We start from the raw sequence: 26223 nt of genomic DNA, 5'->3' as shown, positions 1-26223 counted from the left end.
CACCCCCAAGCCCCCAGCCCACACTGGACCCACGGTGGGGGCTCCTGGAAAGAGCACATGAGGAGGCCCGGCTCAGAGAGCAGGGCAAGTCCTGCCTGGACCCACTGGGAGGGGGCAGGTTTCCCCTGGGAGATCGTGTGCTGCAGGATGGAGCCCAGCGCAGGGCCACGCACGTGGGGCGGTGCGCTGACCCTGGGTGAAAGGTCAAGTCACCAAAGAACCCAGTCCCTCCAAAGGGGGATTGAGGACGGGCTCTAACTGTGCCCTTGTTAGAAGCATCCCTCCAGGATGTCAGTGACCGTTCACAACCTGCCTGTTCCCGTCCCGTAGGGGGCACCTGCTTCCTTGCCCCCTCTCGGTGCGCTGAGTCCCCTGGAGCTGTGCCATTATAACCTGAGTCATTTGCCTCGGAAAGGGCTCTTTTGTCTTCAGAAAGCTTCAGACTGTTTTTGAAATAAAGACATCTTTTTGTGGCATATGGATGCTTGAAGAAGGTGGGCTTTGGTTTTCCATCTGCACTTTTGTACCTTCGTCCATCGATCAATCACCAGCCACTGACTGAAACACAGATGCATGCACACGCACTCACATCCACATATGTGCATGCACGCACACACGGACAATCATGTGTGCATGCACACACACTCACATCCACATATGTGCACTCACATACGCGAACACTTCCCAGGCCACCGTGGCCCGTTCTCTGTAGAGGGGCAGCCTCCTGCCCATGGCACCTGCGGGCTACATTAAAATCAGCGTTCCCTCACTGTTCTATGCCTTTTAAGAAGTTCAGCAGTCCCTAAAAAGGACGACCTCTGTGAAAATTGAGCAAAGCGAGAGAGAAGTGTTCCTGCCTCAAGCCTTTGCTCATGCAGAGGGCACACCCAGGGGTACCCTCCCCAGGCATCTGGGCATCTACATGGCTCCCAGCAGGTATAGAGTGAGCCTTACCCGTGGATCATATAGATCTGCAGGAAGGGACCTTGGGGTCTTTCTCTCATGTCTCTGGATCCAGCTCAAGAGTCTGAGCCTTTCCCATCCACCCCCTGCAGGCTCCTCACACTTCTGCCCCAGATTCCTGCCATGACCCATGTCCCTTGGGCATGAGGTGCGAGTATCAGATAAAGGGATGCGTGAGTCCTACCTGTTGCACAAATGGGAAACCGAGCCTCAGGAGGAGGAGCCGCCTGCACAGGGTCCCAGATGGAGCTGACTCATCTGGAGCCCCTTCCAGCCCCGGGGTCCCCATGTCTCAGCCCTGGCACGGGGGCCCTGGGGGCTCTCTGGGAGCAGATGTTGGTCCGGGTCAGCTGGTGACCCAGTGACTTGCAGGATTCGCTCCAACCTGAGTGAGGGCATGAAGGAACCGACGGATGGTTTTTGAAGAGCAGTGATAATAATAAAAGGATAAAACTGATTCCTTCCAACACCCACCATGGGTGGGGTACGTCTCCCACTGCTTTAAGGAGCTACCCGTTCGTCCTCACGGGGCCTTTGAGTGGAGCCTATCATCAGGCCCACTTTCCAGAGGCGGCTGAAGCGCAGAGAGGCTAAAGGACGCCCCAAGGTCACACAGCAGAGCTGGGACCAGCCCCCAAGCGGACGACACGCCCTCTCAGTCACTGAGAGGCCAGCATCTAACGGGGACGTTCGGTGAACCGCGGCTTTCTGCGCCCCCTACCTCAGCAGATGGAAAGCCCATCGACAGGAGAGGGAACATGCAGCCTCAACACCAAGACTGCACCCCCAAGGCAGGCAGGTGTGAGAGAGGTTTTCAGAGAGAAGTCCCCACACCTGAAGACCCGTGCTGCAGGGAGCCTTCCCACAGCCACAGAAAAAGCTCAGGGCTGGGAGCGGGGAGGCTTGGGTTCAAGCTCTAACAGCGACAGAGGAAGGGATAAAGAAGATGTGGGATATATACACGATGGCATAGTGCTCAGCCATCCAAAAAGGGAAATTTTGCCATTTGCAGCCACGTGGATGGAACCGGAGGGTCTTATGCCGGGTGAAATAAGTCAATCAGAGAAAGACCCTTATCATATGATCTCACTCATATGTGGAATTTAAGAAACAAAACAGAGGATCATAGGGGAAGGGAGGGAAAAATAAAACAAGATGAAATCAGAGAGGGAGACAAACCATGAGAGTCTCAATCATAGAAACAACTGAGGGCAGCTGGAGGGGAGGGGGGTGGGGGCATGGGGCGACTGGGGGATGGGCATGAAGGAGGGCACGTGAGGTGATGGGCCCTGGGTGTGATATAAGACCGAGGAATCACTGACCTCTACCTCTGAAACTTATAGTACAGTATATGTTAATTAATTGAATTTAAATTGAAACAAAAACAAAAGAGCAACAGTGTGTACCCATGCATGCCCTGCCTGCCAGGCACAGTTGTAAGTGTTTTACACAGATTACCTCACTAAATCCTTCCCTCAACCCTGGGATAGAAGGCCAGTGAACGGACCCAACTTACAGACCGGAGACTTAGCCCCAAGAGGTCAAGGGCCCCACCCAAGGTGACGGAGGCAGCCAGAAGATGGCAGAGCCCACCCTCCCTCTCTCCCCTGGGCTGTCCTGGGCGTCTGTGACTGGGTTTCCCCATCGTGAAGGGTCTGGGGGTCGCACCAGACCTCTCAGGTCTCCCGTACTCTGAGATCCCGCCCCCAGCTCCTTCCTCTCTCCCGGTTCATCCTCTGCTCACTGCTCACTTCCGACTGCCCAGCGCAGCCTCATCACCTCACATCCGATGCCCTCTCAGAGTGGAGTTGGCTGGGTTTTTGTTTCTTAACAGATGTTAGCTTTTAGAGCATTTTAGGTTCACAGCAAATTAAGCAGAAGGTACAGAGATTTCCCATATACCCCCAGCCCCCACACATGCATGGCCTCCCCCATTATCAAAACCTTGCTCCTGAGTGGGACATTTGTTCCAACTGATTAAGCTACATCAACACATCACCCCATGCCGCCCATTTTGTCACCCAAAGCCCACTAGGGTTCGCTCTTGGTGTTGCACCTGCTACGGGCGTAGACAAAAGTACAATGACACACATCCACCATTACAATATCACACAGAGTAGTCTCACTGCCCTAAAAATAACTCCGTGCTCTGCCAATTCATCCTTCCCTCCCCCCTCCCTCTGGCAACCACAGGTCTTTTTAGTTTCTCCATAGGTTTGCCTTTTCCAGAATGTTATAGAGCTGACATCATCAGACTGCCCTTCACTTAGTGATAATTGGCTGGTTTTAATGGCACCTTGGCTGGGACGTTGCTGGCACGTGTCCCCCCCACCCCCAACACCACCAGTCAACAAAGATAGGATGCCCATGGCCACTTGGGAAGATGGGTCACCTCCCACTTCCCCTACCTCCTGTCATGAATCCTACCTTCATTATAGAAATAATAACGATCTGAGGCGACAAAAACAGCCACCTCTTCCCCCCCCCCCCGTCTCCCCTCAATCTGTGTAGTCCTTCCCTCACCAAGACTGGGCTTGCCCAGGGAGCTTGCTTTGTCCACGGGGACATTAGCCAGTGTGATGCAAGCAGAGGCTTGGAGAACACAAGTGCACTGGGGTTTGCCCTCACGTTGCACTTGGGACATTGCGAGCACCAGGTGAATTAGCCCCAGACAGCCTGCCGGAATGGCCATGTCAAGGGACTAAGGTGCTCCAACCGGCCGCCTGCTAACCACCAGTCATGTGAGTGAGGACATTCTAGATCATCCCATCACCAGCCAACCTGCCAGCTGACCACAGATGCATTAGAGAGCCCAACAGAAACGAGCTGAGCTGACCCAGACCCAGAACTTCTCGGGCCACGCGCGGAGTCATGAGCTAAGTAAATGGTCGTTATTTTAAGCCACGAAGATTTGAGACAGTTTGTTACACGGCAGGAGCTAACAGATGCAGTCAGTGACATTTGATTTGAGAATTGGGTCTTGGGTCTCGGTGTTCAAAACTTCTGTGCATTGGTGGAGTTGCTTTCAGTACAGACTTGCCCGGAAATTACTCCTCACAGCAAAAGCTTCTGCAGCTAAATGCTTGGTGCCCAGCACCGGCCTCAGCAGCCAGCTTCCCAGACGCAGAGCGTCCAGTCATTCCCGATGACTTCAATGGGGCGGCAGGCATCTTGCAGACTCCTAGCAATGCAGCTGGTGAAGACCACGTGAACAGCTGACACTGACCGAGAGCCGGGACGTTCTCTGCAGTGAAAAGTCAGCATCCTGACGGAGTGTGCAACTATTCCAGTGGGGAGTAGCTCTGGACACAGAAGAGCGTGGCCTCCCTTTTGACCTTCAAGTAATTGTCTTAGCCAAGGGGCTTCCCCAATCCCTAAGTGGGGAGGGAATACAGAACCTGGAGATTTACTCTTATTTCTTATTGTATGAATCTATGCATACCTACAACAGGATACAACATGTATTTAGATAGATATTACAGTTAATGGCCTAATCAGCCATATACATCATTCTTGCTCTAGGGCAGACATCCCTAACACACTTTTCCTTTCCTTCATAAAGTCCTAACTTGAGAAACGCCCTCAGCCACCATTCCAGACAGACACCCCCTGCGTGGGCAAGGTCAGGAGTCCCTTCACCAGATGAAGCCAGGAGATGTCGCTGGACTCTCAAGACAGTGGCGTGATACAAGTGGGAGCCCATTTTACAGATGAGAACACCAAGGCTCAGAAAGAGGAGGTGGGGTGCATAAAGTCCCAGCTGGTACAGGTCAGGGCTGGGACGTCAATCAAGCCAGCACCTTGGACTGCACAGCCAGTGAAACTTTCTCGGAGTCCCGTGTACCAGAATTGATGCCCCTGCTCCCCACGCTGCAGAGGGACAGATCCCCGTTCCCTCCCGGGCCCCATAGCCAGCCCCTGGCTCTGGCTCTCTGAGCCAGGAGCCCCCTTGGGCAGGGTCTGCATCAGGCCAGCTGTGGATAGTTGCCAATAAGCACCTGACCTCGAATTGTTCCTTGGGCTGATGGCTGGGAGATAATTGGGCGCCGGCTGGGGCTACCTCTTGGGAATGACACAGGGCGGGAACATCGCAGTTTTCGAGGCCTGTATCTGCCCAGGGCGGGGAGCTGGGTTGGTGTATGCAGTGGGGCTGGGGCTGTGCCTTCCTAGTCCGTGGGTACATTTGGTGGCTGCCTCCAGCCTGATTAATGCCTCTGTGTCTTGGAGGGACCTGGAGGCCCAGGCAGCAGCTGGGGCCTTCCTTGTTTCTGAGTGTGCAAGATGGGGAGACAGCTGGAAGGGGTGGGTATGTGTGTGGGCACCCTGGGGGTCAGGGCCGATCTCCTTCCCGCTCCCCACGAGGAAGTTTAGGGGACTGGGGCAGCTGGGATGGAGGTCTCCCGTGGTCTGCCTGGGCACTGATCTGCTCACCGGGTCCAGCTGGACAGTCTGGGGGCTCGCCTCTGGCAGGGTCAGCAGCCAGCGGGGTTTCTGGCCTCCAAAAGTGCAGCCCAGCCTTGTGTGGCCGCCAGCAAGCTCAGTTAGCTTTAGGATCCAGCCCAGGGCAGTTGGCACCCAGCCAAGCTGCCAGGTTGGAAACAGCGCCCCCTGCAGGGTTGCGGCTGGTGATGCCCACCGCCCTGGCCGCCACACCTGCTTGGCTGTTAGTATTCCTCCTCGTGCCATTCACTGTCACCTGTTATTTGGTCATATTGCCGCCGCTGTCCCTCCCTCTACCCCCCGCCCCCACTGCCAGGATGTTCATGAGGACAAGGATCTTTGTCTGTTTTGTTTCACTGCTGTGTCCCCACTGCTTGGAAGAGTGCCTGGCACTTCGTAGGGGCTCTGTAACTATTGGGTAAATGAATGAGTGAAATAAGATGATTTTGAGCCTCACACCACCCTTCTAGAAAGGCAGGCCGGCCAGGATTAATAACCCCATTCTGCCAGTAGGAGAAACTGAGGCTCAAAAAAAAAGCCATTTGCCTGGGGTCACAGACAAGTAAGGGGCAGAAGCAGATGGGAGGCCAGAGGCCAGCCTGCCAAAGCCAGCGACCCTTCCCATAGGTGTTCAGCAAACGTTCGTGGAGCACCAGTGATGTGGCAGGCGCAGGACTAGGCAGAAGGATACAGTGGTAAACCAGTCTTTGTGGAGCTTGTAGTCCCGAGGAAGGCGGGGGACACCAAGAGGTCATCACCGATAATGTACAGTTGTGAGCTGAAGAGTGAGGAGCCGGGCCTAGGCCAAGGACATTCAAGCTAAGACCCAAAGTGTGGGGAGCAGTCAAGTGGCCCCTCGGATGGGGTGAGGAAGAGCATTCTCAGACTGGGAAACAGCCTGTGTAAAGGCCCTGAGGGAGGACCTCAGGTGTATTTGGGGCAATGGACTTTCAGGGTGGCCCAAGCTGAGGGGAGGGGTGCTGGATGGCCAAGGGCTGGGCAAGGACCCGTGGGGCCTTAGTGGCCATGCTGAGATATTTGGTCTTTACTGAGGGCAAATGGGGCCCTTGAACGTTTTATCTGCAGTGATGTCACCAGGCCTGAGGACCTCAAGATTGGACACTGGGGACTCTCTCTGGCCCTAGCCCTGGTCCCCTGGCGGCCCAGGCCCCATTCTGCATGGAAGAATTAGGGCACTTCTCAAGCAACATCCAAACCTGGTGCTGTGGCCTTGTGCTGTGTTTGTGACCTGTGGATGCCTCCAACACGGGGGATCGGTCTGCTGTAGCTCTGTGGCCAGAAACTGGCTGTGGGTGCCCTGAGTGAGGGCAGCACACACATAGTGTCTCGAGGGATGACCTTGGGGGAAGTGATGGACTTGGGGACCCATTTCAGGTTCTCGGGGGCAGCAGTGGGCTGGGGCGCCCACCCAGTGCCGGGTCCTGAGAGGAAGGTATAGCAGCACATTTCCTTTGGATCAATCACAAATACTCAGTAAGCTCCTCTACTGGGTTGATTGGTGTCCTCACCAAAATCATGTCTACCTGGAAACTCAGAATGGGACCTTATTTGAACCCACGATCTTTGCAGATGGGCTTAGTTAAGATGAGGTCATACTGGAATAGGGTGGTCTAGGGACCGGTGTCCTTATAAGAAGGCCACGTGAAAAAGACAGACAGACAGACAGGGAAGAAGCAGAGCCTGGAGGGATGTGGCCACAAGCCAAGGAACAGCAAGGATTGTCGCCCATAACCAGAAGAAGGATAAGGTAAGGGAGGACCCTCCTCTAGAGCCTTCAGAGGGCATGTGGCCCGGCCAACACCTCGTTTTGGACTTCGGGCCTCCACACTGTGAGAGAATAAATTTCCATTGTTAGAAGCCCTCCAGTTTGTGGCCATTTGTAACAGCAGCTCCAGGACACTGATATGGCTCTTGGCTCTAGTTCCAGCCCTGGGGGACACCTAGAGTTACCACGATACAGAGTCCTCTGAGTGGAACTTGCTTGGGGTCTATCGGGCACCTGAGCCTACCTTGGGGGCTGCCACCGGATTACTACTCTCCCTAAGAAGGGCCCTGCAGGCAGCTGTGTCAGGTGACCTGGCTCGGCCAATCAGAGGCTCGCCTGGGACTCTGTATCTGGGGCTTACGGGGGGATTCAGCAGCAGGCGTGGTTAGAGCATATTCTTGGTGGAGACCGTGCTGCCAAGCGTCCTGGATGGCAGTGCCAGTGCTGAGCACCCAGGGGGCCACAACACCAGGCTGTTCTTGGTTCCTAAGCCTTTTCCTGGCCGGGCTCTGAGTTTCTGATTCTTAGAACCCCTGGATATGCTTCCTATAAAATGTTTATGCTGTTTACAACCAAACCCCCCCTGATGGTCACCCCCTGATGTGGGCTCTACCCAATTACGGCAATTGGGAAAGTGGCATGACCCATTAGCTAAGGGGAGCAACTGAACCGCAGAAAAGGAGAGGAATGTACCCAGGAATCCACAGCGGGAGACACAGAATGGGAAGAACCCAGTGCTGGGGATGGGGATGGGTCTGCATGCAGCTCTTGTTGGTTGAGATGAGTAAGTCAGGTGTCCAGTGGCAGGCAGCAAATTTTCGCCTTTCCCTGCCTTTCCTCCAGCCTCCCCCTTTCCACAGGGACTCCTGGGAGCAGCAGCTCTGAGCCCGACTGCATGCGGGGTGTTGGGAGCTGGGGATGGGGCTGGCACAGGTGAATCAGACTGTCCCCACAAGGCTCATGTCTGAGCAGGGGTAGACAGTTGCAAGGACAGCCCACCCGGCGTGAAACTGAGTCAGGGAGGAGTCTAGAGAAAGAATGGCCCCTTCTCAGGAGGAGTGGGAAGGCTTCCCAGAGGAGGCAGTCTTATAGTTTTGAGGGGTGAGTAGGAGTCCGTTGGGCGGCTAGGGTTGCTGGGTGAGGCATTGGGTAGTGGTTAGGAGCTTGACTCTAGAGCCAGAAACTGCTGGAGCTTTGAGAGAACCAGAATCTAGTGTCAGAGATCCTAGCCCAGTTTCCTCCCCCACACAACGCTACCTTCCTACCCCCCTTCTCTGACCCCACCTCCCTGCCCAAACCCATCCACAGCACCTCAGAAAAATCTCCACCTGAGACCAACAAACAGCTCTGGAGAAGGCAGTTTCCCCATACTCTGCCACCAGCTGGCTCTCCCAGGGGTGCCTCTGTCCTCCAGCCCCTGCCCTGCGGGGACTTTAGTCTCACAGTCAGAGATGTGTGGCCCCTGCTGGGCCTGCTCTTTCCCATGTGGTGCGGAGAGAGAAGCAGGGGGCAGCTGGGAGGGGGTTGGCAACTTGGGGATGGAGTGCTCCAGTGGGGGATGCAAGAGGTTGTCCTGTTGTTGGCTTAAATCCTGCACCCGCCCAAGGGCCAAGGGAAGGCTGAGTCATAACAATCAGTGCTCACTCCTCGTTTCCTCTAGGCTGCTGTAAACACCTGCTCTCCACAGCCCCTCCTACTGCCAGGGAGAGGCCTATCTCTGGCATGCACCTGCTCTGACCTGAGACAGGGGTGGGACAGTGAGAACGTGGCCTGGCCAGGACTGAGCAAGGGCCAAGGACAGCCAGGAGCCCAAGGATCAGCCTTGGGAAGAGCCTTGGGACGCATCCAGTGACCCAGTTCGAGCTGGGAGCAGGCAGCCAGCGGCTGGGGCAACAGAGGGCCTGGGGCCTAGGGAGCACCTCCCGTAGAAACCCGGCCTCACCACCCCACTCAAACCCAGCTGGGTGCAGAACAGGAGGTCCCAGTTGCCTTTGGACCCAGGAGACACCGGTTTTACCATTGCTCATTATTGGCCAAATTCACATTTCCTTAGTTAATTTATTCCCTCAGTGACCTGAGACCATCTCTTTGCTGAGCAACCCTGGGGGAACATGGAGACCAGCAGACAAACCCCTGCCTTTGGAGGAAGTGGACAAGGGCATGAATGATGACCACAGAGTGGTCAGGGCTATAGTGGGTGGGGGTGTATGTGTGCAGGGAGGACTGGGTGCCCAGGGGAGAGGGCTGTCAGAGCCTGGGTGGGAGCAGGCATCAGCCTGGCATTGGTATGTGCTCAGTATCCCAAGGGACAATCTGTGTTCACCATTGACTCCTCTCCCCTCAAATAAATCAGCACATCTCTCTATTTCAGCCATCTTTGCACCATCAGCATCACCTCTCATCTGCCCTCCTTCCTGCCCTAACGAGGAGAAAAGTGAGATAAAATGCAGGAAACAGCTGCTTAAGAGGCATGGAAGAGTGACAGAAGCAGCCCCAAGAGCCCAGAGAAAAGAGAAGCTCCTTTACGTGAGGCTGATTATCTACCCTGCTTTTTCCCCCGGAGTCACCTGCCCATTTGTAGGTGACGGTTCCAAGAAGCCGAGCTGCTGAGCAGAAACTGGCATCTCTCAGAGCTTTTGGAAACCTCCCGGGGCTGGGAGAGGAAACCTGGGGTTGATGGCTAGCAGGGCATCCAGGTTTTGAGGTCTAGATTCCAGAAGAAAAGCACAAGGGAGTGAGCCCTGTGCTCTCTCCGTCTCCCCTTCGAGAAACTTGCCATGTCCTTAGCAGAATGAGCCCAGCACAAAGTGGCTGCCAACAGACTGAAAATCTTAGCAGAACTTTCCACAGATTTGTTGTGGCGGAAAAAAAATATTGGAGTTCGGGGACTGCCAAGGGGTGGGGGGGGACACCATAATCTCAGTTTGATCCTGAAGCTAGCTATCCTTGAGGAATTAAGGTAAGTCAGAGGTAAAGCATGCCCAAGAAAGACTTACAGTTATCTTGCTGTCATCTAAATGCCTTCAGAAGCTAAACCCTATTGAAAGGATTATAACATTATCTTTAAGGAGCTGAAAGAAAATCAGTGCCAACCTAGAGTTAGATACCTACAAGTTCATATCCAATGCTCAATATTCATTAAACAATCCCCAGGCTTGAAGCAATAGGAAAAAGAGGGGGGAAAAAAAAAACTAGACAAAACAAACGACCCACTGGCTATCCAAATATTGGAGTGACCAGATGTAGACATCAGCATTATTGTGATTAGTATGTTCAAGAAACTAGATGACAATGCAAAGAATTTCAGTCCAAAGCTGGAATACACACAAAAAAGAAGCAAATGGAAAATCTGGCTCTGAAAAATATAATAACTGAAAACAAGAACTCTATAGTTGGTGTTGAGAGCAATGTAGGCTAGGCTGGAAAGAAAATGAGTTAACTGGAAAATAAGTGGGAAATATCTACAGTAAAGCACAGGGTGACAAAAGAAGGAATGATGAGGGACATGGGGATCAGTTAAAAGATCCAACATGCACATAACTGGAGACCCAGGAGGGGAATCTGGGGGTGAATCAGGCAGAAACACTCTTTGGAAAAGCAGTTTCTAAGGAGTTTCCAAATCCGATGAACGACATCAAACCAAGATTCAAGGAGCTTGATGAACACCTCCAACCACACCAGGCATGTCATAGCAAAACTGCTGACAACCAAAGACAAAGTCTTCTGAGCAGCCAGAGAAAAAAGACACATGACCTTCAATAGAGCAACATTAGGACTGGCAGGTGGCTTCTCAACAAAAATGATGCAATCCAGAAGATGGGCCTCTTCAAAGAGCTGGAGGAAAATAACCACCAACCTGGAACTATACCTCCTATCAAAACATCCTTCAAAAATGAAAGGGAAGTACATATTTTCGGACAAATAGAGCTTACAGAATTTATGTCTAGTAGACCTTCAAGAAAGGAAATGCTGTAAAAGAAGCTCTTCAGGCAGGAGAAAGTGACTCCCAGGCGTACTGATGAAGACACATTAATAACACAGGAAGAATGGAGAGCAGGAACAAGGTTAAGCCTCTAACTATGCGGGTGTATAGCAGAACAACAAGGCAGATCAAGTGAAAATGCTCTGAGGCCCTTGCAATTTTGCATTTTCTAGGAAGTGGTAGAAATAGTACCTTCAATTAGGCTATAGTAAGTCAAAGATGCATGGTGTAACCTCTAGATAACCCCTAACAGACTAATTTAAATATGTATAACTGACAAGCTAATAGAAAGGGGGAAATGGGAAAAAATATTTCATTTTTCTAAAATAAAGAAAGTAAGGGTGGGGCGCCTGGGTGGCTCAGCCGGTTAAGCCACACTGACTCTTGATTTCGGCTCAGGTCATGATCTCAGGGTTGTGAGATCAAGCCCTGAGTCAGACTCCGCGCTCAGCACAGAGTCTGCTTGTTCCTTTCCCTCCTTCTGGGTGTGTGTGCTCTCTCTCTCTCTCTCAAACAAATAAATAAATAAATAAATAAATAAATAAATAAATAAGACCTTTTTTTTAAAAAAAAGGAAAGGGAGTAAAAGAACACAGGATGTCCAGAATCAGTAGAAAATAAATACTTTTATTTTTTTTAATTAATTTTTTTAAAATGTTTTATTTATTTATTCATGAAAGAGAGAGAGAGAGAGAGAGGCAGAGGCAGAGGGAGAAGCAGGCTCCCCGCCTAGCAGGGAGCCTGATGCGGGACTCGATCCCAGGACCCTGGGATCATGACCTGAGCCGAAGGCAGATGCTTAACCATCTGAGCCACCCAGGCGCCCCAAAAATAAATACTTTTATTAAAAGACATCATTTCACAATTTTAACTGGTTTAATTTTAACCCAGCTGTATGCCGCTTAGAAGAGGGATCTTAAATACGAGGACTTCTAATATAGGCTGAAAGTGGAAAGGTACGAAAAGTTCATGCAAACTCTAATCAGAGGAGAGCAGGTTTAGCTATGGTAATATCAGGCAAAGTAGATGTGGGGCAAAAATCCTAAGTAGAGGTAAAGAGGGACAATTAGCCAAGAAGATCACTGTTAGAGGGTCAGTTAGCTAAGTCGATGAAACGGTTCTAAATGTGTATGGGCTTCATAACACAGCCTCAAAATAAATGAAGGAAAAAATAAGCAGAATGAGAAGGAGAGATGGACAAAGTCATAATCCTAGTGGGCAATCGATGCATTTCTCTCAGTAACTGATCAAACAAGCAGACAAAGACGTAGTCAGGATATAGAAAATTTTATTTTTTTTAAAGATTTTTATTTATTTGAGAGACAGAATGAGAGAGAGAGAGATCGCAAGCAGGGGGGAGGGGTAGAGGGAGAAGCAGAGTCCCCACTGAGCAGGGACCACGATGTGGGACTCCTGGGATCATGACCCGAGCTGAAGGAGACGCTTAACCGACTGAACCACCCAGGTGCTCTGGATACAGAAAATTTTAGACAATGGGATTAATCAGCCTGGCCTCCCTGATACGTGTAGAACATTGTGAAAGTAAGCAGCAGGGTTGATGTTTCTATCGAGTGCTCCTGGAACACTTATCACAAGAGATTATACAATAGGCCGTAAAGGAAGTATCAACAAATTTCAAATCATTAAAATCGTATGTTCTTTGGCATTAAATCAGTGGAATTAAACCAGAAATCATTAAGAAAAAGGCAACTAGACTATCCCTGCCATTTGGAAATTAATAAATACTCTTCTAAATAACCAAGGAGTTGGACAATGAAGATCAGAAAATAGCAAAAATGAATCCCCAAAATATGGGATGCAGCTAAAGCAGTGCTTAGAGGAAAAAGTATAGTCTAAAAACTTGCCATTTGGGGGGAAAAAGACTGAAAAGAAATATCTAAGTACACATCTTAAGAGGCAAAAAACAAGCAAACAAAAACAAAGTAAACTCAAAGAAATTAAAAGGAAAGAAATAAGAGAGGGAACTTAAAATATTAAAACAGAAAATAAAACATATAATAGTGAAAAATCCACAAAGCAGAATAATTTTTCAAATGCGTAATAGATTGACTAATCCCTAGCATGACTGATCAAAAAAATTAAAAAGCAGTATCAAGAATAAAAAGAGGACATCTTTACACTCCTTACCAACATTTTAAAGAAGGATATTATGAACACCTCTTCATGCTAGTAAATTAAAATTTCTGGTTGAAACAGACTGACTCCTAGAAAAACAAAACTGACCAAAACTGACCAAGAAGAAATAGGAAGTTTGAATGGTCCTATATCTGTTTTAAAAATTTAATCTGTAATTTAAACTCTCCCACAAAGAAATCTCCAGGCCAGCTGGCCTCTCTGATGAATTCTCCCAAACACGTAAGGAAGAAATAACACCAATCAGATACAAATTACACACAGAATAAAAAAGCGGACTACTTCCCTATTTGTTCTGGAGGCAGAACTTAAACTTGATAAGGACCTTACAAGAAAAGGGGTGGAATGCATTTTCCAAAGGCAACACGCCAATAGATTTACCCCATTCCACAGGTTCCTCTTACAATGGGATGGACATTGTTCTTACTCCCTTTGAATCTGGGAGGGGCCCGGGGATTCCCCTGACTGATGGAGGGCTGCAGAAGTGATGTTATGTGCTTTCCCAGGCTGGTCTATAAAGGATAAGAGAATATAGGGTATGTCTCTCTGCCTTCTTCTCTCCCTCTCTGCCTCTCTCTGTCTCTCTCCCCCTCTCTCACTCTTGGGACATTGGCTCTTGGAATCCAGCCACCATGTTGTGAGGAAGTCCAAGCTGGGTTTCTAGCCAGCAGTCAGCATCAACCACCAGGCATGTGAGTGTCTGAGACCTCATGGGATTCCTGTCTGCCCCAGTCTTCGGGTCTTCCAGCTGAGCTCCCAGACATCATAGAGCAGAATTCCTGACCCACAGACTCCATTAGAGATAAGATTACTGCTTTAAGCCAGGATATTTAGGTACAATTTGTTAAGAAGCAATAAGTAACTACTACACAAAAAAAGTGAGTGGCCGATTTAAAGCCAAAAGTTCAAGATGCAGAAATCTTAGATAAGGGCGCCTGGGTGGCTCAGTTGGTTGAGCGACTGCCTTCGGCTCAGGTCATGGTCCTGGAGTCCCGGGATCGAGTCCCGCGTCGGGCTCCCTGCTCGGCAGGGAGTCTGCTTCGCCCTCTGACCCTCTTCCCTCTCGTGCTCTCTATCTCTCATTCTCTCTCTCTCAAATAAAGAAATAAAATCTTTTAAAAAAAAGAAATCTTAGATAAAACATTAGCAAAGTAGAATCTGGCTCTATATACAAAGAGCATTACATCATGATTGGGTGTATCCTGGGAATGCAGACTGATCTGGCATTTGACAGGGGAATTCACTGCATTTTAGAGAATATAATGATACGTTTGCCCAGTGGATGTAGAAATCGCATGTGATACAAGCCAACACTCATTCATGATTTTTACAAAATGCTTAGCAGTTTACAAGTAGAAGAAACTTCTCTCACCTGATCAAAGTACCTACAAAACCTTCCGTGAACATTGTACTTAATGACAAAGGATTGAAAATGCCCCCCCCACCCCGAGGCCAGGCACAAGTCAAGGGGACCCACTATCACTACGTCTGTTCAGCATTAAGGGGTTTAGCTAGTACAATAAGGCATGAAAAGGAAAAGTGCAAGGACTGGAAGAAAAGAAATGACACGGTCAGCATGTACAGGCGAATGGTGTGTGAGGACAGACAATCCAAAAGAATGCACAGACAATCTGATAGATCTGATCAATTTAGCAAGATTGCTGGATACAAGGTCCACCTGCCCAAACCAACTGGATTTCTATGTGCCATTCACAAATAGTTAGGAAATTTTAATAAATCATTTGCAAATATATTAAAAACAAAGCACCCAGGAATGAATGATGAAAGATGTACAAGACTCCCGCACAGAAAAATCAGAACATTGTTGAGGGTAATCAAATAAAAATCTGTTTTAAAATGCAGAGATACACCATGTTCATGGATGAGAAAGCTTAATATTGTAAAGCTTTAATTCTACCCAAACTGATCTGTACACTGAACATTGAATGCCATCCGGTCAAATTCCCAGCAGGTGTGTGCATGTGTGCATGCGTGTGTGTGTGTGTGTGTGTGTGTGTGTGTAAATTGATAGGCTGATCCTACTATTTATACAAAAATGAAAAGGACCTATAGTATTTTAAAAACCTAAGAAAAGAAGAACAAAATGGGAACTCACAGGAATGGAGTCAAGAGTTACTATCAAGTCCATCACCAGCGTTCCCTCGAGCATGGTGTGCAAAGGCGAGGGGGTTTATGAGGGTGTGAAAGGCGGCAGCCTTGCCGAAACGGGGTCCGTATAACCCCCTGAAGAAGATGGGCTCAGGAAGCGGCAGGTAGGGGGCAGGTGCAGAGAGTTGCTGTGGGCAAGGCACCATACTGAACACTTTGCAAGTTCTCTCTCTTGGAATCCTCAGCACAGCTCCAGAAAAGTGTGTCACCACCCCATTTTACAGATAAGTAAACTGAGGCTCAGAGAAATGAAGCCCCTTGCCCAAAGTCATGTAGGGCCGTGATTCAAACATAGACCCAACTCTATGATCTGTGCTTCCAGGAACAGAGACTGGCCCAGGCCCGAGAAGGGACCCCAGGAGTGAGCAGGGGCCACACGGGCGGGTCTGCGTCCTGACAAAGCAGGCACTCCCAGCCTGGCGCGCCTGGCATCTCCAGGGCAGGGCTCCTGCTGTCTTCCTCCTCCTGGCAGGCCTCTGGCCTCCACAGCCCCTGCAGCTGGATCGCATACAGCCCAGATGTTCTCTGCTTACAAACAACACTGATTCCTGGGCGGCCCGACGGGGGAGTGGGGGCAGAGCTAATGGCACAGCCGCCGTCTTAAGAGCCGGTGAGTGAATCAAGTCTGCACTTTTAAGCTAAAGCTTGGCCAACACTCAAGATGCAAAGTAAAAATGATTCTCAACAAATTGTGTGCATCCCTTACTCATCCAGCCCATTCCAATCATGCCAGAAGAAAGCTGGCCATGTGTGGGCTCCACACAAGTTTCTCTCCTTCTGTGGGCCCCAGGGTCACCAGGGGCCCCGGCAGGAATGCAGCCAGGGGGCCCTGGGAATAAAAGCGTGGCGAGGGATCTGGGAACAAGGGGGGGCTTGACCCCAGAACCTGAGCTGGCGGCAGGAATTGGAGTCAGCAAAGTGAGGGCCGGGTCTGCCTCATCCTTGTTCGGCCCTGGGCACGGGGGACACTCACTTACTCCTCGGTGAGGGGGCGCGTCACCCCCCTCGCTGGGCTCCTGGGAGGAATCCTGGGGGCCCTGCTCCTCAATGTCATAGGATCCCCCCACCAGGGGCCCAAAGGCCCTATGTCTTCCCGGTCACCAGCCAGTGAGAGCAGCTTCTTTTGCTCCCTCACCTAGGGAGCTGTGTGGTCTTGGGCCAGTATCTCAAGCTCTCTGGGCCTCGGTATCCTGAGTGGTAAAATGGCATCAATACGGTGTGTTCCGCAGGGGATGGAGGGAGGGTTCCCGGAGGTCACACACGTGGGCGGCTGATGGCAGGCCCGGCACCTGCAGATACTGAGCCTGTGTTCACGGCTATTCTTACTGTTGCTGCTGCTGTCTTGGTGACTTCCTGGCACCGAGGGTGGACAGGAGGCCTAGGGGGAGGGCGGGAGCTAGGGAGAGACGGGACTCTGGGGCAGAGCCGTCCCGTGGCCAGGTGGCCCCAGCGTGTCACGTCCCAGCACCCCTTAGACAGATGAGGGGCACCCAGGAGGACCCCGGGGTGGGGGCTGGAAGGGCCCTCGGGGACGGCTGGCGCTACAAGGCTCTCATCTACCCACTTGGTCCCCCCAAGCCTCCTGGGCCAGGCAAGGAGTGACGCTGGTGTGGGAGCAGGGCAGAGACAGAGACGGGGAGGGGCCACTGTCAGATGTGACGTCCTGCACTCACATGGTGGTTGGTCAGTGCAGCTGGATCATAAGGACTTTGAAGAACGGTAGTGAGCACCCTGTCATCAGAGGTGTGCAAGCCTCCGTGCTGGCTGTAGGCATGGAGCTCCTGGGCCAGGGGGTCCCCACCTCCTGAGAGGTGAGAGGCAATTTGATACAGTGGAGGAGCCCATGGGCATCTGTGCCTCAGTTTCTCCACCTGCGGAGGCTAGGGTGACAGCAGCCCCCTGTTGTGCAGGCCTGCTGTGAGGACTGAGTGCGCTCCCATTTGCAGAGGCAGAGTGCCGGCACGTAGGGGCGCCAGCCAGGGTGACTGTCACATGCGTGGAGGGTCAGGACAGACGGGGCTCAGGCGTCTTCATGGCGGGCAGCCCAGCCAGGAGGCTGAGCGGTGGGGGGCGGGGAGCGGATGTTCCCTCAGTGCATTAGTCTTGTTCCCGGATCTCAATTATCATTCCTACACCACAGGGTGGCTTTATGGAGTGGGAAAAAATCCATTAAGGTTTTTAAAGCAAAGCTCAAGACATAATCACCTCATTGTCAGGATCTTGGCGTGGGGCTGGCAGCCCCCTCCCCCTCCCCCCCCCGCTGGCGTTGCTCAGGTGGGGGCCGCGCCTCTGGGGGGGGGCAGGTGACCCAGGTCTCTGCTCTAAGCCTCACGCGGCCCTGGCCACCCTCCAAACAGCACAGATGACTTCAGGGTGCCCTTTCCAGAGCTTTCTGACACAAATCGATCTGGCCTCTCCTGGCTCATCCATCCCCCACCAGAGTAACCTTTAGAAAGTCGGACTCTGACCTTGTCTTTCTCCTGGTTAAAGTCTCTAATGGCTCCCGTGTGCCCTCCGGACAATGCGCAAACCCTCTGTGGGGAGGATCAGCTATCCGCCGGCCGATGTCTGCCCGATGGCCAGGCTGAGCGCAAGGCCCTGGTCACTCAGCTCGGGCCGGCACCCCAGCTCTGCCACTTCCCAGCAGGTCGCCTGGCCTCCCCGAGCCCCAGCATCCTCATGTGTAGACGGCATCAATGTTAACAGCTGCCTGGAGGCCTTGCCAAGAAAATAATGCGATGACACGGGGAGAGTTCACCGCGATGCCCAGCTCACTGTCCCTGGTTCCTGCGCCCCCTCCTGCCCGCCTCCCGCCCCCCGCCCCCCATTCTCTCGCTGCTCAGCCTTGCAGTGCCCTGGCGGTGCCTCCTTCCGGGTGCATTCAGGGTGCACTCTTCCAGGAAGCCCTCCCTGATTGCCTAGAGTAGCCCTGGGCTTTCTCATCACAGAGAGGAACACACAAAGACGTCAGTTTTCCTGCCTCAGTGAAGACAATGTGCCCTTCAAGAGCAAGGCCCAAGTCTGGGTCCCCGGTACCCGACAGGCCCGGGCACAGAGGGGTGTCACTGTGGGCTGGATGATCCAAACCCTCATTCAAACTCTTGATGGCCCTTAGGCTTGCCCCCCTGGCCTGGCATTGAAGGCCCTCTACAGTTGGCTCTAAGAGGTTCTTCCAGGCCCTTCCACACCCAACCCGCCCGGCTTTGACTCCGTCTGGGCTGGTTCACCTCCTTCCTGCCTCGGCCCTGAGCTGAACCCTTGCTTACAAGTAGCTGGTGGGGCTGCATCGTCCTGGAGGGAGGAAGGGAGGGAACAGAGCCTGCAGGACACACTGCACAGCTCACTGAGGCCCCTCAGGATGTTGCTGGGCAGAGACTCAGAGGTAGGGCCCCACCCTGGGTCACACAGGGAGGAGCAGGAGAGCCAGCGAGGACTTCGACTCGGCCCAGCCCTGCCGGCTTAACCCTTGGCCCCCCCTGACTGCCCCCCACCCCACTCCTCTGGACCAGCGTGAGGGCCCGGCTGGGGGGGGCAGCCCTCGGGAGAGTGTAAGTGCGATTACCTTGAATTAATGGTGAGGGGATCCACCTCCCCCCTAATTGCCCCAATTCCCATGTAAACAAACTGCTGATCTCCCCAGGTTCCTGGCTGGCTTGCCAGAAAGAGCGTTAAAACCCCTGGTTTCTGCCAGGTTCCTGTGAAGGGCAGCTTCCCTGAGGGGTCAGATGTGAAGCAGGCAGAAGGGTGAGGTCAGTCATCGATGCGGAGAGCCCAGAAAAAACCTTCCGGAAACTTCCACAAGCCTGGAGAAGGCCGAGAGCTGGGTTTGAGGACGAGCCCAGAGGTCTGAGTGGCTGGATCCCGATTGGGGGTGGGTTTGAGATTTTGTCCCACCTTGGCTGGAGGCCACAAGCCACCCAGGAAGGAGAAATCACGTGATGCTAATAATGTCTTAAGAATCTCTTGGCAGGTACAAAGTCCTGGGGGTCCAGGGTGGGCAGGGGGCTGACTAAGGGGGGCGATCCCCAGGAGCAGGTGAGAAATGAGCAGCTGGAAAGGTTGGCCAGCCAGAGCTGGGGGCCATGGAGAGACTTGGATGGATTAGGGAGATGTCTGGAAGGCAGGGCTGCAGGATTTGCTGATGCACTGGGTGTTGGAGGTAGAGACAGGAGGGGAAGGTACCATTCTGGGGGAGAGGGAAAATGGGGGGAGGGATCACAGAAGAGTTGGTATCTGTGAAATGTCATCCCTGCCCCTCAGGAGCCTACCCCTTCCTCTGCTATGGGAGGTGGGCTGAGCCTGCCGGCGACACCTGCCGAGCTTAGAGGCTGGGACTGTCTGTCCACCTCCTGGATCTCAGTGGCACACGGGAACTCCTCCTGGTGGCTGGCAGCCCTCCTTAATCGTGCTTTCGGCTCTAGGGGGCTGGTGTGGTTGCCCCCATCCCCATACCTCTGGCAGAGGTTGGCGAAATCCCCCGGCAGGCCCCTATGCCCTGGACCCTGCATCCACCTCTGCCTGCTGTGTCCACACCACCCCGGTCAGTGACCCCACCCTGGCTTTACCCCCACTCGAGGCCTCGGGCCCCCACACGTGCATGTCCTGCCTGATGCCTCCCTGAGCTCCAGACCCATCCTCCAGGCTGCCCCGACCCCTCCCACGGGCATCTCGGGGTAAATGTGTGACCTTCACATTCACAGGAGCCGCCTCCAGGCGTCTCTTTGAGGAGGCGAAATCTCTTTTGGTGCTTTTCTCTATTTTCCAAGAGCGCTCTTCCCCACCCGTGGAATGTCTATGCGGCCGCACCATCTGGCCCTCCAGAGCACCTCCCGCCACATCCTCCCCAGGAAGGTCTTCAGAGAGGAGAGGTGGCTTTCCTAAGGACACTCAGACAGCGTCCTGTCCGCCCAGCTGGTGCCCCCCAGTGCACCCCGAGGACTGCCTGGGAGCCAGGGTGGATTTCGGGCTCCCCCCACCCCACACCAGCCCCATGCGCCTCCGGCAAAGGGCCTGCCCTGCCCTGCCTTCTGGTCTGTTCCCTGCAGCTCACACGCACAGGAGGATTTCACGGGCCACATAAGGAAGAGGGCTGTGTAAACAAGAACGTGTTGCACAAACATGCTCGGTCAGGGACTGAACAGTTGCAATATTGGGGATTTTTAATGGTTCCTTCCCTGGCTCAGATGCTGGAGACAGTGCTGGGAACTCCCTGCCGGGTCCCTGAAGCGCCTCGGGGGTTCTGGCCCACACGCGTGTGTGCGTGCACGCACATTCGTGTGCCCACGTGTGTTCTTTACCTGCGAGGCCAGCTGTTGTCAGGGCCGCGGCACGACACCTCCATTTGTCTGGAGCTGTGGGCTGGGCAGGTGAGAGCCCACGTGGCAGCTTCGTGGCGCTTCCTCCTACCTGCCCCACTGAGGGCAGGGCCTCGGCCTGGCCTGGCGGACGGAAGCGGGTCTGCGGGGAGGATGCCCGGGCGAGGGAGGATGCCCAGCTGCACCCCGGGGAGAGGGCATCATGGTGCAGGAGAGGGTGGGCTGCTCAGCCTGCTGGCAGCTCCTGGCGCCAACCTGCCTCCTCCCAGGTGGCCGGCCTGCCCTCAGCCGCGGGGGCCAGGGAGGTTGGGGGTGCCGTGTGCAGCAATGAGTTTAATCCAAAGAGCCTCAGTGGCTCAGTGAGGAAGACGCTCCAGCCAGGGCCCCTCAGCCGGTTCACGCAGAGAGCCCCTCCCCAGGGAACTTTGTGGAAAACAGCCACAGCCAACCGAACGGGTGTAGCCAGCACGCATGCGCGTGCCCCGATGACGCCAAAGGCTCGTGTGTGTGTGTAGTGTGTGTACATGCGTGTGGAAAGCGTGTGCCCCTGGGAGGGCCTGGGAGATAGGCAGGAGGCGGGAGAGGCCAAGTGTGGAGCCCATGGCCTCCCTGCCTCCAACCTGTCCTCACCCACCCCTCCACCTGCACAAGCCAGGAACCCTGGAGGCACCTCGACCCCCACACACACCTCACACCTCCCATGGGCTCTGGCAGCTAAGTTGACCTCCTGCACAGCTCCCAGACTTCATCACCCTGCTCTACCCAGTTTGCCGCGTGGGGACCAAGGGGACTGAGCCGCCACCACCTCTAGCTGGGCCTCCTGGTCACATTGCCTGCAGGGTTCTTTCCTTGCATGTGCCTGATGCTGTCAGCTCGTTGCAGAAACCCCCCCACCCCCGTGCCCTCTCTTAGGAGAAACACTCAGATCCTCCCCAGACTTAATGATGCATCATCCAAACTGGGAGTTCACTCTTGAATGTAAAAGGGAGAGCTGTTAATAATGAAGCTGGTCTAACAGGTGTCAATGGGGCTGTCCTGAGCCACCCCAGACCAGTGCTCACCTCATGCGAAGCCTCTGTATAAGGCTTTGTGGGAACTGCCCACTGCCCACAGCCACATCACACATCCTGCCCTGCTCTGTTCTCTGAGCTTTTCTCTTCCTGAGCATTTTAGGTTCCTTCCCACCCCAAGACTTTGCACATACTGTTCCCTCTGCCTGGAATGCTTTTCCTCCCTTTTTGCCCTCATCTCCTCCTAGTTTAATGTCCATCCATCCTTGGATCCCAGCTCAGGGATCTCGCTCCCCAGTAGGCTCAGAGTAGTTACCTGTCTTGTTGCTACTCATCCCCTTGGGTAGCTAATGTCTCCCTCCTGCCCATGGGTACATGCCTGTTTGGGGCATTGACATCTCTCCAGGCAAGGCCTGGTACACAGTAGGTGCTTACTAAATATTGCTTAAACTATCTAGTAAGGCAGATCTTACTGTTATTCCTATAAGTGGGGTGAACCCGCGTCTAGAGAGGTAACGACCCACTCCAGGTCCCCGGCTTTTCAAGGCATAGCCGGGGTTTGAATCTTCCTCCATCCTGCTGCAGAGCCAGAGCCCCTAACGACCGGACACAGCTGCCTGAGATAAGATGTTGGCAGCGCTGGGGGCTTCCCCAGGCAGGCGTCCTGCCACCCCCCGACACCCGATCATTCCACCCACCGGGGGCAGCCCCAGAGTCTTGTAGTTTCTGTAAGGCATAATTCCTTTGACAAAGCACACCCTGGACCCTGGACTTCTCGGGATTCTGGTTCCTAAGACCACTCCAGGCTCAGCTCTGTGGCACCTGGCCACTTGTTCCTGCAAACAAGAGCACATCCCCGCCCCTTTTATGCAGGGTTTCAAGGTTCATGTCACGGGAGGAGGGAAATCTTCCGTGGGTGGCAGCCTGAGGTGGGAGCCAGCGGTCCCTTTGGACGAGCCGGCTGCTAACTTTCTGTCTGTGAACTTGCACACAGAGATGCGGCTAGCTCCGCCCTGCCGTCCCGGCCCTCCCTGGACACCGCCTGGCCAGCCCCCTTCCACGCTGATTCATCAGAAATGGGACCCGGGGCTCAGGCGGCCGCCTGTCTTCCCACCCCCTCCTCCACCTGCGCTCCTCTCTCGGCTTGCCCTGGACGCCTCCTGCCAGAGCGGAGGCCACCATCCCGTGTGTCCTTGTGCCCCCCCCAGGATGAGGGACCGTTCCCCCCACAGGGTCACTTTACCCTTTCCTTCTCTTCTCGGCCTTTGCCTGTGTCTTAACTTGTCTCATTTGGGTTTTGATTTATGGCTGTATTCTGTTCCCCTCACTGGATCAGGAGGGCTGCAGGTCAGAGACTTGGTCCCATCTCTTTACGGCTCATGGGCGGACACCAGGTCACAGCCCCCAGCAGCACCCACGTCCCGATCCTGGGAGCCTCTAAGTGGGTCACCCCCTCTGGCAAAAGGGACTTTGCTGATGTCGTTAAAAGCACGAACCTTGAAATGGGGAGATTATCCCAGGTTATCCAAGTGGACTCAATTTAATTCTAAGAGTCCTTAAAGGCACAGACCCTTTTCTAGCTGGGTGAGTGACGGCAGGAGGAGAGGGCAGAAGTGCGAGAGGGTGTCGCCCTCCATTGCTGGCCTTGGGGAAGGAGGAAGGGCCCAGGAGCCCAGGATGCGGTGCCCCCGAGAAGCTGGAACGGCCCTCAGCTGACAGCCAGCACGGACCTGAGACCTCAGTCCTACGAACTCCAGGAACCAGGTTCTACCAGCCTCTGAGTGAGCCGGACACAGGTCCTCCCCTAGGACTTCCAGAAAGGAGCATGGCCCTGCCCACACCTGATTTTAGCACCGTGAGATGAGCCAGACCTCTGACCTCCGGAACTGTCAGAGAATAGATTTTACTATTTCAGCCACCAAACGGCTCCAGGCAGTGTCCCTTTCTGTGGTCATCGGTTACACAGCAATAGAACGGCCGAAGTACATGGTGAACGTCCCTGCCTAGAAAGGCACCAGGTGCAGAGCCGGGTCTCTATGCCACCTGCTGGGGGCTGCCCCCGCCCCCGAGGATGCTGCCACCCTCCCAAGCTCAGAGAGCTTCGGAAACCTTCTGGAGGTCAAACAGCCAGTAAGTGGCAGAGGTGGGACACAAACTCCTTTCCCCTGGAGGAGGGTTTCCGCCCGGGAGCCGGAGAAGCCAGGCTGGGGAGGAGCTGAGCGTCAGCCTCCACCTGTGCAAAGCCTCACAGCTGTATTCTCATTGCTCAGGGTGTGGATGGCGCGCGGCCCTGCACCCCCAGTGGACATGCTTCAGAAAGTGACCAGTGCTCCACACTGGGTGCCCATCATGCCTTCCCATCGAATGGCTGCCGTGCAGTCAGAGCCCCCCCAGAGTGACCTGGGCAGATCTGGGTCCCGGGAAGTTCTGCCCAGCACCTGGGAGGAGGCCGGGACCCCGGCATCCAACCGCTGCTCTTTGTCAGAGAGCCTGACCGGCCTTTCCGGGAAGGACTGACAGACGGGAAGATACGAGGAAGAAAGACCCCCACAAATGTCCAGAGCGTGGCTGGGAGAGGCAGCCCACCCTGTCTTCCTCCCCTGCCCGCAGCATTCCCTGATTAGGACAAACCAGCCTTGCCCAGAGGCAGCTCTCCCCAACAAGTCATTTGAAAGTGTTCCCGATTGAAAGCAGAACAGTCAAAAAATGGAATTCAAACATAGTCAAGCCCTCCCTTTGCCTGGATTAGCTGCCAGGAGTGTAATGATTTTCATTAATACCATCAGCTTTCCTCAAACTTGATTATAATTACTCTCAAGCCATATTCCCCTACGCGGTGTGATGCTGAGTGAAATGTACATTAATCAAGTCAACTGATGGCGTCTGAATGCTGATGGCCTGAACTCACAGCCCACGGCCAATGGGAGAGGCCAGAAGGGGGTGGCCGGGCACCGCTCTCCCTGGGGCCGGATATCCATATGGATGGAGGAATGAATGAATACTAATGCCTTTGTGATGAGCCTCCTCCCGAAGCCATCCACCTGCCTGCCTCCTTTAACAGGATCGGTTCGCATCGATCACCTGTTGGGCCCTCACCACAGCTCCTGCAGCGGCAGGAATATTGTTTGCGCTTTCAGCCGAGCCAGAGCCTTAGCTCAGAGAGGTCGAGTGACTTCCTGAAGGTCACTTAGCAGGTTGGATGGAATTCAGTTTTAAACCAGAGTCTGGTGATCTTTCCCCGACATCTTGATTGTTTCCCCTGGGAAGCAGGGTGGGTAGGGGCTGGGTGCTGGAAGGAAGAAATAGAGAAAGGGGGCAGAGGAAGTGGGAGGCATGCTTCCTGGCCTGGCCACACTGGAATCCGAAGCACTGGCTGACACCTGCCCTACCCCTGCAGATGACAGTCCCTCACCCAGGGGCCTCCTGTCACTGCCCCCTCTGTACTCTGAGTCCGTTTTAAATGTAAATGTGGCTCTGGGCCCTGAAGACCAAGCCCCAGCCTGCATCAGCTGGGACTCCAGCTGCTTGCCAAGACCCCCGACCCACTACTGTGGGCACCCTCCCCAGACAGCTCCAGGCAGGGTCTTTTTCTGGTCTGGGGGTCTTCAGGCACATGGAAACGGCCCACTGCCAGAGCTGAAGGCTGACAGGTAGGTCCGGCCCTGTGGTAGCTCCGGCACCTGCCTGGCACCTCTAGGCCTCAGCTTACTCATCCGTAAGGTGGGGTGATGAGAGCTAACCTTTGTGGGGGCACTCAGGATGAGGGTGCAGAGGTGCTTGCTCCGGGCACTTGGCAGTGTCTCTGAGTAAGTGATTTTCCGTGAGGACCTGGTTGCCCCCCGCAGACTTTCTAAATGGTGAGAACATGTATTTCTTTCCTCCTGCCTAGGCATTTTCTGAGGCCCAGGCCCTGCAGGTGCTCAGAGGCAGAGGAGGCTGGCCCAAGTCACATGCCTTGGAGGACCTCACCGTTCTGTGCCGAGGACACACCCAGGGCTGTGCAGCTGGGCCTTGGGAACAGAACCACACACTGCTGTGCAGATGGAGGAGCGGCCAGAGGCTCCCCAGACCCTGCTCTGGAGCAGAGAGTAGGGAGCAACCCAGCACGGGGGCCAATGCCTCCCGGCCAGCCAAGGGCAACTGGGCAGAGTGATGGCACAATCATGCAGCTGTCGGGTGACTACCTGATCACTGTGCTGGACGAAAATAAATAGGTCAAGTCACACCCCCCAGCCCTGCCCCGGCTCCCCTGAGCTGCCAGGGAGTGGCTGAGCCACACATGCCTCACAGATGACGGGGAGGACGGGGCCTCCCTGCTTAAGCCGGGGAGAAAAGCAATGCCTTAATATTTACTTTGGGGGAAAGAAACAAAAACATCGTAATGCTACTTGCCAGGAAAAATAG

This window comes from Callorhinus ursinus, unplaced genomic scaffold (genome assembly GCF_003265705.2).
Source record: "Callorhinus ursinus isolate GAN/ISIS: 27379988/994484 unplaced genomic scaffold, GSC_fseal_2.0 scaffold48, whole genome shotgun sequence".
In the NCBI taxonomy this organism is placed as follows: Eukaryota; Metazoa; Chordata; class Mammalia; order Carnivora; family Otariidae; genus Callorhinus; species Callorhinus ursinus.
The sequence above is the reverse complement of the archived record's forward strand: the minus strand, read 5'-3'. Positions refer to the sequence as shown.